The following is a 16,309-nucleotide window of genomic DNA, read 5'->3' as shown; positions in this document are numbered from 1 at the left end:
GCAACTCTCAACAGAAACAGGCTTCTAAAATAACCAAAAGGAAAAGAAGAAAAGGCCACCTGTGGGTTCTGATTAAAAGGGGTAAAACTTTTTAGTGTATAGATGTGAAGGCTGAGAGGGCTGTGATTGAGGCATCCAATTAGTTATCAAGGCTTCTCCATTCTACCTCTGCAAGTATCTATTTTTCATTCTTATTTCATTCTCACTTCCACTGGCCTTGTCCAGTTCCCATTAAACAATGCCCTCCCTCAGTGTGCTTCAGCCATTCCATCCCCCACACTGACCCTGTTCAGGCAGCTCCCTCCTCCGATGCCCCTTAGCATCTCTTTCCCTCTCACAGAACCAAGGACTGGACTTGAGCTCAGCATCAGACCTATTGTAATAGATTCTCAGGCAGCTCCACACGAAGAACACATGGCTATGTTCACATTTAGGCAAAAGAGAAATAACTTCCTCCCACCTCAAGTGAGCTCTTATGACAAGGCATTCTTATTATATAATAAAGTGGGGATCAACTGCTTTTCCTCTCACTCTTTATTTCCCTGGGTTAATCCCAGGTCATTTCACTTACGTTACAGTTGCAACCATTTACTTTCTTTCTGTCTACTTCCCTTGCTCACATCTCCTTCAAAGACAAATTTCAACTTAGTTTAAACAAACAAAAAACAGCAAAACTTGCTTTTATCAACCTCATGGGGATAATGGCAAGAAAAAAAAATGAGGTAAGCTGTTGGAATATCTTTTTATTTATTTATTTTTTTAATATATTTTATTGATTTTTTTTTTACAGAGAGGAAGGGAGAGGGATAGAGAGTTAGAAACATTGATGAGAGAGAAGCATCGATCAGCTGCCTCCTGCACACCTCCTACTGGGAATGTGCCCGCAACCAAGGTACATGCCCTTGACAGGAATCAAACCTGGGACCTTTCAGTCTGCAGGCCGACGCTCCATCCACTGAGCCAAACCGGCTAGGCGCAATGGTCGGCAAACTCATTAGTCAACAGAGCCAAATATCAACAGTACAACGATTGAAATTTCTTTTGAGAGCCACATTTTTTAAACTTAAACTATATAGGTGGGTACATTGTTATTAACTTAATTAGGGTACTCCTAAGGCTTAGGAAGAGCCACACTCAAGGGGCCAAAGAGTCGCATGTGGCTCACAAGCTGCAGTTTGCCAACTACGGGCTAGGGCTATCTTTTTATTTTTAAAAAGAAATACAATTTGCTCTTTTTTGCTGTATTATAAAATTCTCCCTCATGTTTTGATTTATATTAAATTTTTTAAAATGTAAATGATGATTGCTAGTTTGCCTGGAGGCTGCTCTCTAATACCAGAAATCTTTAAATCATATAAACTTTCTTTTCTGAGATGTACTAAGAAGCAGGAATTCTTCTAGGTACTGGGATACCTATTTAATAAGACAAACCAGTCCCCCTAGAAATTTGTATTCCATGCAGTAGACAGATTATATAATTAAATATTTTCGCAGGTGTTAATAAGTGTTATATAGAAAAGAAAGCCCGCGTGGCTTAGTGGTTGAGTGTCCACCTATAAACCAGGAGGTCAAGGTTTGATTCCAGGTCAGGGCACATGCCTGGGTTACAAGCTCAATTCCTAGTGTGAAGTATGTAGGAGGCAGCCGATTAATGATTTTCTCTCATCATTGATGTTTCTCTCTCTCTCTCTCCCTTTCCCTTCCTCTCTGAAATCAATAAAAATCTATTTAAAAAATAAAAGAAAGCCAGATATTAAGTAGAAAGTGTCAGAAGAATGGAACACTTTCATAGAGAGTTCAGAGAAGATCTTTCTGGAATGCTGTCATGAGTTGAGACACAAAATTTGAGATCAGCTGAGCCATCCAAAGGTCTTAGAGACAGACATTCTAGGCAGAGGGAACAAAATAGTATCAGGCCTCTGAGGCCTGAAGGAGCTTGGCAAGATGTTGGAACTTGAGGGTTACTGGGCTGAAGAGATGTTGAAGGAGAAGAGAGCATTGGATCAGGTTGAAGAGGCATCCAGGGGCCACATTAGACAGGCCTTACAAGCCATGACAGGAAGTTTGCATTTCATTCTGAGAACAAAGGGAAGCCCTTGTGAAAATAAGCAAATTGTTAAAACAATTTTAAAAAGTTCCTCAACATGACAGAATTGGGGCGGGAAGTGTTTACTCAGCATATTACCCAGAAAACTTTGCCCCAATTTCTTTACAGACGTATCTTTCTCTCTCTAAAGTTTTCTTCTCTTGAGTGGCTAAAATCTTAATCTTCCTCTCTATCCCTCTCTCAACAAGAGTGAAACTGTTTAGTTACATTCCCCTCTCACAACTTCCTTATAAGTATAGTTTCTCTTCTCTACTCCTCTTCTTCCATTGCGAATCTTCACATTCTTCAAAAAAAGAAAAATTCTGGTGAGTGAAATTCTTCTATTCTGCACACTGTCTACTTATTTAAACTTTGCAGTCATCTGCCAAAGACACGCATTATTTATCTGTACATCCAGGAGTACTTCCTATTCAGTGTCTCATGACACTCCTCCTCAAGGGATTTTTCTCAAGGGCCTCTAGAGATGGTTCCAGGTTAAACATGGCCATTTATTTTGAAACTCCATCCATCAGTTCTAGGACACCCGCCCCCTAAGTTTCCTGTCCAAGTCAATCCCTAAAATGTATTGCCTCTCTGTCATCTATACCCCTCCAAGTTCATCTCCTTTGTGTCTGCACAGTTATACTCAGTCATGCCTGGATCTGCACATAGGTCACCCTCTATAAATCCTTTTCTGTTCATATTGCTCTTCTTGGGACTCTTGTCTCTTTTTCTTTCAAATCCCACACCCATAATTTGGGGAAAGAAAAATAAGAAGTCATTCTTTTTTTAAATATATTTTTATTTATTTCAAAGAGGAAGGGAGAGAGAGATAGACACATCAATGATGAGAAAGAATCATTGATTGGCTGTCTCCTGCACGCCCCCTACTGGGGATTGAGCCGGTAACCCTGCATGTGCCCCTGACTGGAATCAAACCCAGGACCCTTCAGTCTGCAGGCCAACACTCTATCCACTGAAACAAACCAGCTAGGGCAAGAGGTTATTCTTAAAAAAAAAAAAAAAAGTCATTCTTGTTTGTGGCTCGTTGCTATTAAAAAAAACTCAATGTAATTTAAATAAGGATAGACCATCTACTGAAAAATAAGGACCACAATAATTAGAATTACAAGTTATTCTTAAAATACCATTGTGCTCTTAAAATATTTTAGCATGAGCTGTCTGTTTTGATTCAAACTCACACAGAGGCTCTTGAAAATTTGCCCACAAGTCCAGGGGCCATGACTCAGATTTACAGCAATGAAAACGTACATGAATCTTCTCACTTAGGGGTGACCAAGCTGTGGAGAAGTGATGAATGCCAAGCCAACTTACAAGAAACTAATTTACAAACCAGAATGCTGATTCATTAAATTAAATAGAAGATGGATCTGGTAAGATAACTGGCATCAATCATTTCAATGGGGCACCCCCTCTTAATGAATAAGTCCATTGAAGAGACTAACTTGCAGATGAGAAGAATTTTTGGTACAGAGAATTAAAAGGAATGTTAAAGGGCATTCCTCCAAACTCAGATTGCTCAGCTAATTTATTTCTCTCCACTCTGGGGGTCTTATAGTTTGAGAGTCTGGGAGCTGACATTGCCAGTTCTTACCCTTCAGCTGACTTTTATCTCTTCTCTATTCAAACCATCACTTTTGTCTGAGGATAACAAAGCCCAGTATTGTTAGAAAGGTTTAAGTCAAAGTTTATTTTGCACTCATGTCATATGGTCTCCTGTGGTTTTAGGACATAAACTAGAGAATCCAGTAAGGATATTTGGAAAGCACCTTACAATAACCAGCTGCCTTTTATATAAACCATTTTATAGTGAGTTATTTTGAGAGATGAATAACCATGTCTGTTTCAGCTTAATGCTTATTAGCTTTAATTTTCAAGAGGTGATAGGTTTTCCCATTCAATTTAGTAACTACTTCCTGAGCCATCCTCAAGAGCAAGAAAACTATCCAGAGGAAACAGAAATGAACAAGTTAGCCCTCTATAGATGCTTCAGGAAGGTTCAAGCACAAGAAAACAAAAGGTGCAAAAAGTATGGTACAGAATAAGAAATCACATAATAAAATCTGTTCCAGAAAATAAGGCAATCATATATTTGAGTGTGACTATTGGTGGCTTTTGAGCTCGACCTTCTAGGGCACAAGGAGTTTGCCAAGAGGCTGCTCTGAGCACTTGAAGAGATTTGGGCTGTAGGCCACAGCATAGAATGAGAAAAGTCCCAGGAACATTTACAGAAAAATGATGGCATGGAACCTCATTGAAGACTGCAAGAAGTACATGTAAAAGGCCTGACCTGTCAAGTTTATTATTAAGGATTTTAAAAATCTAACAAACAAACAAATATACAAAAACTCACCCATGAAAACCCTGTCCCTAATTGTAACCAAAACTGGTTAAGTTAGCTGTTGTAGTTTTCTTTTCTTTTCTGGATAACACTTGAATTTTAAAAGACAGGACAGTTTAAAAGAAATTATTGCCCAGCTAGCATGGCTCAGTGGTTGAGCTTAGACCTATGAACCAAGAAGTCATGATTTGATTCCGGTCAGGGCACATGCCCAGGTTGCGGGCTCCATCCCCTCATCATTGATGTTTCCATCTCTCCCTCCCTCTCCCTTCCTCTTTGAAATCAATAAAAATATATTATTTCAAAAAAGACATTATTCTGGCAATAAGAGTAAGATTTAATAATTAAATGATGTTAAGAGAAACTTAATTATAGCTGGTCATCAATTGCTGTTCTGTATTTAACCATTTGTTCCTGAGAATGTGTTCTTAGTAAAAAGGAAGCATGCAAAATTAACATAAATCCTTTAATTTCTGAACTTTTGGCAGTCCAGTTCATCTTTGGAGTACCTGGTTATATGTCAATTTCTATTATACTAGAGGCCCGGTGCACAAAAATTTGTGCACTCGGGGGGGTGGGACTGTCCCTCAGCCCCACTTGTGCCCTCTCACAGTCTAGGACCCCTCGGGAGATAACAACCTACTGGCTTAGGCCTGCTGCCGGGTGGCAGAGGGCAGGCCCAATCCCTAGGTGCAGCCCCTGGTCGGGCTCAGAGCAGGGCCGATTGGGGAGTTGGGACGCTGCCCCCTGTCATGCACAGAGCAGGGCCGATCAGGGGGTTGGGTCACTGCCCCCTGTCACTCACAGAGCAGGGCCCATCAGGTGGGTTGGGGCTCTGTACCCTGTCACACAGAGAGCAGGGCCCATCAGGGGGTTGGGGCACTGCCCTCTATCACCCACCGAGCAGAGCCGATCAGGGGGTTGAGGCGCCGCCACTCTCACACTCAGGGCAGGGCTGATGGGGGGGTTATGGCTCTACCCCGTCACACACAGAGCAGGGCCGATCAGGGGATTGGGGCACTGCACCCTGTCACACAGAGAGCAGGGCCGATCAGGGGGTTGGGGCACCTTCCCCTGTCACGAACAGAGCAGGGCGGATAGGGAGGTTGTGGCCCCACCCCCCCTCACACACAGAACCGCAGGGCGATCAGGGGGTTTGGGCGCTGCCCCCTGTCACGCTGCTCCAGGGGCCAGGAGGCCTCACGGCTCCGCTGATCCCAGTGCTGGGATGCCTCGCAGCTCCGCTTGACACCAGGGAAGTGAGGCCTCACTGGTCAGCTGATCCTGGTGTTGGGAGGCCTCACTGCTCAGCTGATCCCGGTGCTGGGAGGCATATTACCCTTTTACTATATAGGATAGAGGCCTGGTGCACGGGTGGGGGCCGGCTGGTTTGCCCTGAAGGGTGTCCTGGATCAGGGTGGGAGTCCCCACTGGTGTGCCTGGCCAACCTGGGTGAGGGGATGAGGGCTGTTTGCAGCTGGTCACACCCCCTTCAGGGTGGGGGTCCCCACAGCGGTTCCTGGCCAGTCTGGGTTAGGGGCTGAGAGCCGTTTTCAGGCTGGCGGGTGACTGAAGCTCCCAACCTCTCCTTTTTATCTTTTTTTTTAATTCTGGGATTTATTTACCTTCTATGGCTGTCACTGGAACTGAGAGCTGGCTTTAGCTCTGAGGCTCGGCTCCAGCTCTGAAACCTCAGCTGCTGATCTGGGTTTGTTTGGGTTCTATAATTGAAACAATGTTTCAGCTCCAGCTTCAAGGCTGGCTCGCTGAAAGCACGTTTCTGGGGACTGTTTAGCTTCTATATTTGGAACATTGTTTCTTAGACTGCAGCTCAGAGGCCGGCAGCGGCAGGCAGGGAACCTTGGCTTTCTCCTTCACTGGAGCAAGCAAGCCTCCTGTTCGCTTCAGCTGGCTGGCTGCCAGCTGCCATCTTGGTTGGCAGTTAATTTGCATATTGCCCTGATTAGCCAATGGGAAGGGTAGCAAAGTTCCTGTTAATTACCATGTTTCTCTTTTATCATATAGGATGATTTCACTCAGAGGTGCTATCTTTTGCAGTATTGTTATTGCTGAGAAATCAATAGTTTATAAGAAGATAGTTTGAACTACATAAGATTGTTTTTAAATGCATTATTTTTAGTTAATTAAAAATGAATAACGTTTTGTTTTTACCTGTGGCATTTAAAAATGGAAAGGAACCTCACTACTTTATCGACCTTATGACTTCTTTTCTGAGTCCTCTCTCACCTCCTTCCAAATTTTTGAGGGGAAAAAAATGTCTTTTTGGATTCACATAAATTACCCCTGAAATGTTTCTATAGTTAGTGACAGCTGTCCTCCACTTACTTCCAGGAGGAAACCTCTAGTCACACACTGTTCAGGTTCTTTCACTGACTAGAGCAGCTTCCAACAAGGAGAAGAATGATGTGACATTATCAAAGACATTCTGTGGCTTTTACTTTATTCTTTCTTTGAATAACACTAAACGCTGAGGGGAGTGGAGATGGAGTGAACAGAAATGAGTGAATTTAACCTGTGAACAGAGATACTTTCTAAGATGAAGTACAAAAGTTGTTAAGATAGGAGCCACTTTAAGGATAAATATTGCATATGATACATATATATGTTTATTTTAATTCTTTCTTGATTCAGTTCAAAGTAAAAGTGCAGAAATATTGAAGAATATTATTCTCCCTAGACATTAGAATTGGCAAGCCACCGAGGACAGGATTGTGAGCAAGTCTGGTTTTGAAGTCAGATGGCCTTGTTTTAATACCAACTGCCTTTATAGCTGTTACTTTGGGCATGTGACTTACTTCTCTAACATTAGATTAATTTTCACACCTATTTTAATCAGAATAGTATTACTTTCACTCCTATCCAATAGGAATATTAATACTTTCCTGGTATTATAGTCATGATTAAATTAATGGTGTGAATAATTAATATCTCTCTATCTATCTATCTATCTATCTATCTATCTATATCACATTATATATAAAATAATTAATATATAAAATAATTAATAAGTTAATATATGAAATATATTGTATTCATACTTTAATCATTAACTTTTGTACTTTATCTTAGAAAGTATCGCTGTTCACAGGTTAATATATATATATATATATATATATGTATATATATATATATATATATATATATATATCACATTAGCACAATGCCTGGCACAGATGATCAAGTAATCTTATATAGTAAAAGGCTAATATGCAAATTGTTCCCTTGACCGGGAGTTTGACCAGGGTGTAGGGCCAGCCAGTCAACCATCCCTGGCCCTTCCCCCTGGCCAGCCCCATCCCCAATCACCCCCCAACTCTGATTGAGGGCGGGGCCAACCCGCCAACCTTCTGCATCCCCTCCTTTCAGCCAGCTCGGCCCTATTGGCCCTGATCCAGGAGGGCCGGCCGGACCCCACCCATGCACGAATTCGTGCACCAGGCCTCTAGTAAATTATATTTATTATTAAAATGAGAAGTATTGTTTCTTTATAGAACCTATTTATTCTGTTTGTATGCCTATTTTAAAAAATATGTCTTTGTACACAATAGGACACCCATGGCTATTACAAAAACACAATTTAAACACATGTTTCACCTGCCCAGAGAAGAAATAGTAAGAGAGGAATTGTGGGACTGGTATCCAAACCATTGAATCATGAAGACAGCATTGGTACAGGAGATTTCTATCTAGCGAATTTATCTCTGTAGGAGGAAATTCTCACACATTATTTCTTTTAGTGAGAGGAGTGGTAAGCATCTAATGGACTTTACCCACAGTAGCACGGATAGTATTTGTATGTGCACATGCACAAGTACAGCACCTACATTTAAGCTCAAAAACACACGGGATAGGAGAGAGATTGGTTGATTAATTTTTATATATTTAAATATACCCCCTTGTATTCAGATTGCACTTACTTGGAATCTGACAGCTATTTTAAATATATTTAGGTTATTTAAACTCTATGTAAAGATTCTGGGTCTATAAGTCAACCGACTAAGTTTCTGATGTGAATTGTTTATTTATATAAGGATATTAGATAGAATGTGAAGTCTTAAGACATATGTTTTTAAAACCCCTTTATACAGGGTAACTAATACTATAATTTGAGGGGGGCGTAAAGGTAGGGTGAGAACTGAGCTCTTAAAGCAATATCTTCTTAGATCAGATTTTTGGTGTTTTCAGCACACATTTGAATACCCAAATGTTAATGTGTTTAATTATTCCTGCAACCACCATATTATTTACCTATGCTTCCTGATCAATTAGAAAATTAAAGCACATAGTACAATGTCTGTCCCACATAATTGCACAGAAAGTGGTAGCTATTATAATTTAATTACCTTACACTGTATCTGGCTCTCTCAGTTTTCTACCATCAGTGTGATTTTCTTACTGCCACTACTTCTACAAGGCAATTTTCAGTCTTTTCTGGGTCACAGGGCCCTTGAGAATTTCATGAAAGTTATGTATCCTTTCTTAAAGGAAAGTACATATACTTATATAGATACAACATGCACAATTTCCATACATATTTTAGAAGGATTACTTAATTCATGAATTTAGTCTCTGGACACCAGGTTAAGAACTGGCACTGGTTCAGAAACTCCTCTTTCTTAAAAAATAGATATATAGAGATAGATGGAGATAGAGATAGAGATAGAGATAGAGATAGAGATAGAGATAGAGATAGAGACAGAGATAGGAGAGAGAGAGAGAGAGAGAGAGAGAGAGAGAGAGAGAGAGAAAGAGAAAGAGATATCCTCTTGATGGGGCTGTGGAGAAAAGGGAATCCTTGCACATGGTTGGTGAGGATGGAGGTTCCTAAAAAAATTAATTATAGCACTACCATATGATCCAGCTATTCCACTTCCATGTATTTATTTGAATAATACAAAAACACCAATCCAAAAAATATCTGTACCCCATATTCATTGCAGCATTATTCACAATAGCCAAGAAATAGAAACAACCTGAGTGTCCATCAACAGGTGAATGGATAAAGAAGATGTGAAGAAACTCAAAGAAATAGAGTAGAATGTTCTTTGCCATGGGCTAGGTGGGTGGGGAAATGGGGAGATGTTGGGTAAAGGATACAAACTTTCAGCTATAGGATGAATAAATTCTGGGGATCTAATGTCATGGTGACTATAATTAACAACAGTTTATTTTGTACTTGAAATTTTTATGCTATAAACGTCTATAGACACAAGCAGTGGACCTTCCCCAACGCCATGCGAGTCTATAGCCACAAACCTCACATATCAACTTTGGTCGCCCAATTTTAAAATCAGACTTGTTAGTGACATCTCTGGGTTTGTAAAGAAAATTATGATAACTTGAATTCGTAAATACTCCAGTGCATATGGAAGAAATGCGAATGGTTTCTCTTTTGGATGCGTGGCAGTTAACTGGTTAAAAGAGTAGAACTAAAAGTTATCACCACACACACAAAAAAAAATATGGTAGCTATGTAAGGGGATGGAGGAGTTAATTAACCTTATGGTAACCATTTTACAATATATATGTATAACAAATAATGTTGTATACCTTGAACTTACACAATGCTATATATCAATAATATCTCAATAAAGCTGCAAACACACATATATACATGGGGGAAGTAGGTTTACAATTGTTCACATGGAAAATAATATAATAACAAATAATAATATAAGATTAAACTTAGTTTCATGTACTCACAACTGTAAACTCAGTTCCGTGTATTCACAACTGCCATATACTAGTATATATGGCACAAAGTAAAAACTTCCTCAAAGGTTTCACAACTGCCATATACTAGTATATATGGCACAAAGTAAAAACTTCCTCAAAGGTTTAAATACTACTGAAAACATGAAAGGAAATGCATAATAATAATAATAATAATTAATCAAACCACATGTCTATACCATTTATATTTATTCATCTGTCATATTATAAGCAAGCCATTGCTAAAATAAATTATTATCAATGTCAAGATCCTAAACACTGTTGCTTCCTTTTAAGGAAAATCTAACTTTTAGGTATAGATTATGTTTTCTTCATCTTCCTTCTATCAAGAATAAATTGCATTTCTCTGATGATTAGTGAAGTTGAGCATCCCTTCATATGTCCATTGCCATCTCTATGTCTTCTTTGGAGAGGTGTCTACTCAAGTCCTTTGCCCATTTTTAATTGGATTGTTTGTGTTTTTTAGTATTGAGTTTTATGAGTTCTGTATACATTTTGGATATTGACCCCTTATCAGGAATACCTGTGTGTTCTGTCAAAAAAATAAAAAAACATGAAAATCTTTTATATATATATATATATATGAATCTGTTATACTAGTATACCTACTGGTGCTCCAAATGTGGCTTTGCAAAGCTTTGAATCTAAGAGGAGTACCAGAAATACCCTGCTGCTAGAAGAATTTACAGTCTAGTTAGAAAATATGCCACTAGGGTCATATGGATAAAAACAGTACACAGTGTGCGATAAAGTGATTTGCACATCATAAGAGTTGCTTGGTTATTAAACATTCACATTCACAGCTAGTACCTCTGAACCCTTATTTTTTTAAATTTGGCCTCTACCAATTTTATGATACATCATCCTGGAACCCCATGTGCCTTGGTGGTGGTGGTGGTGGTGTGTGTGTGGGGGGGGGATTAAGAATAGAAAAAAAATACACATACATACAAGAAAAGATTTATTACCTTGAAACATATGAAATTGCCACTCTGTAGGTCTGAAATAGCAAAATTCCAGCCATTACATATGGCTCATTTTAACATAAGACAACTTGATCTAGGATCTATTGCCCTAGGTGAGTTACTCTTTTGTTCCTCTTCTAACCTTGATCTTGGACATTTTGTACTGCAGCAACAGCCACTCCCGATCATGAATTAGTCCCTAAAATCAATATGCCTCCAGACCTCCACAATTCTAATTGTTTAATATGGAGCTTGGTCATTGCCCGGGCATTTTTTGGTTTTGCTTTTGTTTTTATTCTCACCGAAAGTTATTTTTTTCCACTGATTTCTAGAGAGAGTAGAAGGGAGGGAGGGGAGAGAGAGAGAGAAAGAGAACCATTGACATGAGAGAGACACATAATTGGTTGCCTCCCGCAGGTGCTCCTACTGGAACTGGGGAACCTACAACCTCAGTATGTGTCCTTGACCCTTTGCTCCACAGGCCACACTCTAACCACTGAGCAGACTGGCCAGGGTGCCTGGGCATTTTTTATCCACCTACTCTTCTCTCCAGACTTACACGACCCTGAGAATGAGTGCTTTCTTAAATTTGATTCCCTAGGTACTTTTTTTGCCTCATCCTAATCCCAGCCCTGCACAAAATCACACTTGATCATCAAACCAGAGCTGTCTGAATTCAGCCATCAAATTTAATTGAAAAGTTTTCACTCTTTTTAAATTGAATTTATTGGGGTGACACTGGTTAATAAAAGTATATAGGTTTCAGGTGTACAATTTTATGATACATCATCTGTACATTGTATTGTGTTCACCAACTCAAGTCAAGTGATCTTTGATCTTCTGTCACCATTCACCCTCTCCCTCCCGACCCCCCTTTCCTTCTGGTAATCACCATACTGTTGTCTGTGTCTATGAGGTGTTTTTGTTGTTGTTGTTGTTATTGTTTTGTTTTGCTTAATCCCTTCACCTTCTCACTCTTAACTAGATATTTTTCACCTTAATCATATTCTCTCCTCTCATGCATTAGACACTGTGAGTTACTCTGTTTTTCCAAAGGTTCCCTTTCATAAGCCATTATAAAGTAGCCACTTTTATTTTCTGTACACCTATGCTACTCTAACAAACCACCTCTTGGAGCTACCCAAGGCTTGGTCTTCTCTCTTCTCCTCATTGAAATTCTTTCTTGACAGTCTCGTTCCAGAGCAGCTTTGACCACCAACTAAGCACCAATGGGTCTCTAAACCATACCTCTAACTCAAACTTCTCTCCACTGCCATCTCAAGCTGAAGGTGCTACAAGGATCACAGGCACAACTGTTCCTTCTCTTCCAGTGTTTTCTTTCTCAGTTGGTGACAGTAGTCAACCAAGATAGAATTTTGGAATTCATCTCTGATTTCTTCCTTTCTCTTGCTTCCACATGATGAATTCTCTGCCCAGTTTTCTCTCTCTTTTTTAGCTAAAGCCTTCTTTAAACTATTCCTTCCTACCCACCTTTTCTATACTTGCAATGGAGACCACCAAAGGTTACTGAAATTTTCCTTTCACCTGACACCAGCATGAGATACATCTAGAAACTGATGCTGTGCTAGCATGAATGATTTTTTGTATAGATTTGTATATAAAAATTTCCCATAAGAAAATATTTTCTATATTGATTTTTATTATACATGTTAAAATTGAGATAAAATGGTTATGCCTTTAAACATTTTTGAAGTGTTCCTTGAAGAAGTAAAGATATTCCATACAGTCCAGGGGTCCTCAAACTACGGCTCGCTGGCCACATGCAAATACAAATATTGTATTTGTTCCCGTTTTGTTTTGTTTTTTTACTTCAAAATAAGATATGTGCAGTGTGCATAGGGATTTGTTCATAGTTTTTTTTTAAAACTATAGTCCAGCCCTCCAACGGTCTGAGGGACAGTGAACTGGCCCCCTGTTTAAAAAGTTTGAGGACCCTTGCCATACACAGTGAGTCCAATTGCCATTGCTTTTTACTATAAAACACAATTGATAAAATGCTAACGCTGGTGGAATCAAATAAATGCTTACATAGAAAGGATTTAAAAAAGACATTGAAGTGCCATTTAATATCTTATAAATTTATATTTAAAATACATTTTATGAACTTTTAAAAATAGATCTTTACTTTTAGAGCAGTTTTATGTTCACAGCAAAATTGGGCAGAAAATACAGAGAGTTCCCATGTACCCCCATCTCCTCACATGCATAATCTCCACCATTATCAACATCCCCCAACAGAGTGGTATATTTGTCACAATCAATGAACCTATATTAATACATCATATTCATCCAAGCTCCATAGTTTACATTAGGTTCATGCTTGGTACTATATACTCTTTGGGACTGCAAAAACGTATAATGACATATAATACCATTATAGTATCATATAGTTTTAGAGTCTCAAAAATACTCTGGGTTCAACCAGTTCATCCCTCCTTCCATCTAACACCTGGCAGCCATTGATCATTTATTGTCTTCATAACTCTTTCGTTATCAAAATGTTCTGTAGTTGGAATCATATATAATTTAGCCTTTTCAGATTAGCTTCTTCCATTTAGTAATATGCATTTAAGTTCCCTCCGAGTTTTTTCATGACTTGATAGCTCATTCCTTTTAATGTGGAATGATATTACATTGTCTGGCTGTACCATCATCTATTTATTCACCTACTGAAGAATATCTTAGTTGCCTCCAAGCTTGGCAATTATGAATAAAGATGCTATAAACATTCATGTGCAGGTTTTAGTGTGGGCATAAGTTTACAACTCACTTAACTAAATACCAAAGAGAGTGACTACTGGACGTATGGTAACAGTATATTTAGTTTTGTGAGAAATTTCCAAACTATCTTTGAAAGTGGCTGTACTAGTTTGCATTTCCACCAGCAATGAATGAGTGTTCCTTTTCTTCCACATCCTTGTCAGCATTTGGTGTCACTATTCTGAAGTTTGACCATTCTAATAGATTTGTAGTGGTATCCAATTGTTGTTTAATGTGTATTTCCCTGATGACATATGATGTCAAGTGTATATTTTCATTTATTTGCCATCCAAATAGCTTCTTTGGTGAGGTATCTGTTAAACTCTTTGGCCCATTTGTTAATTGAGTTGGTTGTTGAATTTTAAGAGTTCTTTGTATATTTTGGAAAACAGTCTTTTGTCAAATGTATCTTCTGAAAGTATTTTTTTCCACCCTTTGGCTTGTCTTTTAATGATCTTGACAGTGTCTTTCACAGAACAGAATTTTTAATTTTAATGGAGTCCAGCTCATTAATTCATTCTTTCATGGATTGAGCCTTTGATATTGTATTTAAAAAGTCATTGCCAACTCCAAATCACTTTTCCTATGTTAACCTCTATGAGTTTTATAGGTTTTTGTTTTACATTTATGTCTATAATTCATTTTGAGTTAATTTTTGTGAAGGGTGTAAGGGTCATGTCTAGATTAATTTTTTTGCATGTCGATGTCTAGTTGTTACAGCACCATTTTGAATTTATTGGGGTGACATTAGTTAACAAAATTATTCATGTTTCAGGAATAAATTTTGTAATACATCATCTTTCTATTGTATTGTGTGTTTACCACCCCAAATCAAGTCTCCTTCCTCCACCCTTTGTCCCCCCTTTACTTTCTTCTACCTCTGCACCTTCCTTCTGGCAATCACCGTACTATTGTCTGTATCCATGCATCTTTCTTTTTTTTCTTTTGTTAATCCCTTCACCTTTCTTACCCAGTCCCCTACCTCTCCTCTCTGACAGCTATCAGTCTGTTCTCTGTACCCATGAGTGTGTCTCCACCTCATTTGTTCATTTTGTTAATTAGACTCCAAATATAAGCAAACTTATATGGTACTTGCTTTTCTCTGACTGCCTTGTTTTACTTGGCATAATATTCTCCTTGTGCACCCATCCATGCTGTCACAACTGGTAAGATTTCCTTCTTTTTTACAGCTGAGTATTCCATTGTGTAAATGTACCACAGCTTTTTTATCCACTCATCTGCTGATGGACACTTGGGCTGCTTCCAAATCTTGGCTATTGTAAATAATGCTGCAATGAACATAGGCGTGCATATATTTTTTCAAATTAGTGTTTCGGGTTTCTTTGGCTATATTCCCAGAAGTAGACTCGCTGGGTCATAAGGCAGTTTCACTTCTAATTTTTTGAGTTAATTCCATAAATCTTTCCAAGGTGGTTGCACCAATTCCACATTCCCACCAACAGTGCACAAGGATTTCCTTTTCTCTACATCTTCACCAACACTTGTTTTTTGATTAATTGATGATAGCCATCTGACAGGTGTGAAATGATATCTCATGTGGTTTTAATTTGCATTTTTCTGATGATTAGTGATGTTGAGCATCCTTTCATATGTTTCTTGACCATTTGTATGTCCTGTTTAGAGAAGTGTCTATTCAGGTCATTTCCCCATTTTGTAATTAGATTGTTTGTTTTTGGTGTTGAATTTTATAAGTTCCTAATAAATTTTGGGTATTAAACCCTTATTAGATATATTGGTGAATATGTTCTCTCATTCAGTGGGTTGTCTTTTCATTTTGTTGATGATTTCCTTTGCTGTGCAAAAAGTTTTTAGTTTAATGTAGTCCCATTTATTTGTTTGTTTTTTGAGTTTTTTATTTAAAAAATTTTATGCTGACATTATTGCAGATGTCCCCCATTTCCCCCTCTTTGCCCACCTCCACTCACCCCCGTATCTCCATCCCATGGCCTTTACCACACTTTGTCCATGTCATGGTGAATGCATATATGTTCTTTAGCTAAACCCTTCACTTTCTTTATCCATTCACTCCGATCCCTCTCCCCTCTGGCACCCGCCACATTGTTCCATGCTTCTGGTTCCATTTTGTTCATCAGTTCATTTTTCTTTTTTTTTCCCTTTCCAAAGGCAATATATCAGTGAAAACATTGCTATGAGAAATGTTCAAAATTTTGCTATGTTTTCTCCTAAGATTTTTATACTTTTTCAACTTACATTTAAGTTTTTAATCCATTTTGAGTTTATTATTGTGTATGGTGTAAGAGGGTGGCCTAGTTTCATTTTTTACATGTATCTGTTCAATTTTCCCAATTCCATTTAGTGAATAGACTAACTTTATTCCAT

General features: G+C 38.6%; 1 protein-coding gene across 1 annotated transcript in view; it reads left to right on the top strand.

Annotated features, from left to right (window-relative positions):
* IL1RAPL1 (interleukin 1 receptor accessory protein like 1) overlaps positions 1-16,309 on the top strand; it is a 745,385-nt gene that overhangs the window by 613,102 nt on the left and 115,974 nt on the right. The window lies entirely within an intron of this gene.

Source organism: Myotis daubentonii, chromosome X (genome assembly GCF_963259705.1).
Source record: "Myotis daubentonii chromosome X, mMyoDau2.1, whole genome shotgun sequence".
Taxonomy (NCBI): domain Eukaryota; kingdom Metazoa; phylum Chordata; class Mammalia; order Chiroptera; family Vespertilionidae; genus Myotis; species Myotis daubentonii.
The sequence above is the reverse complement of the archived record's forward strand: the minus strand, read 5'-3'. Positions and strand labels throughout refer to the sequence as shown.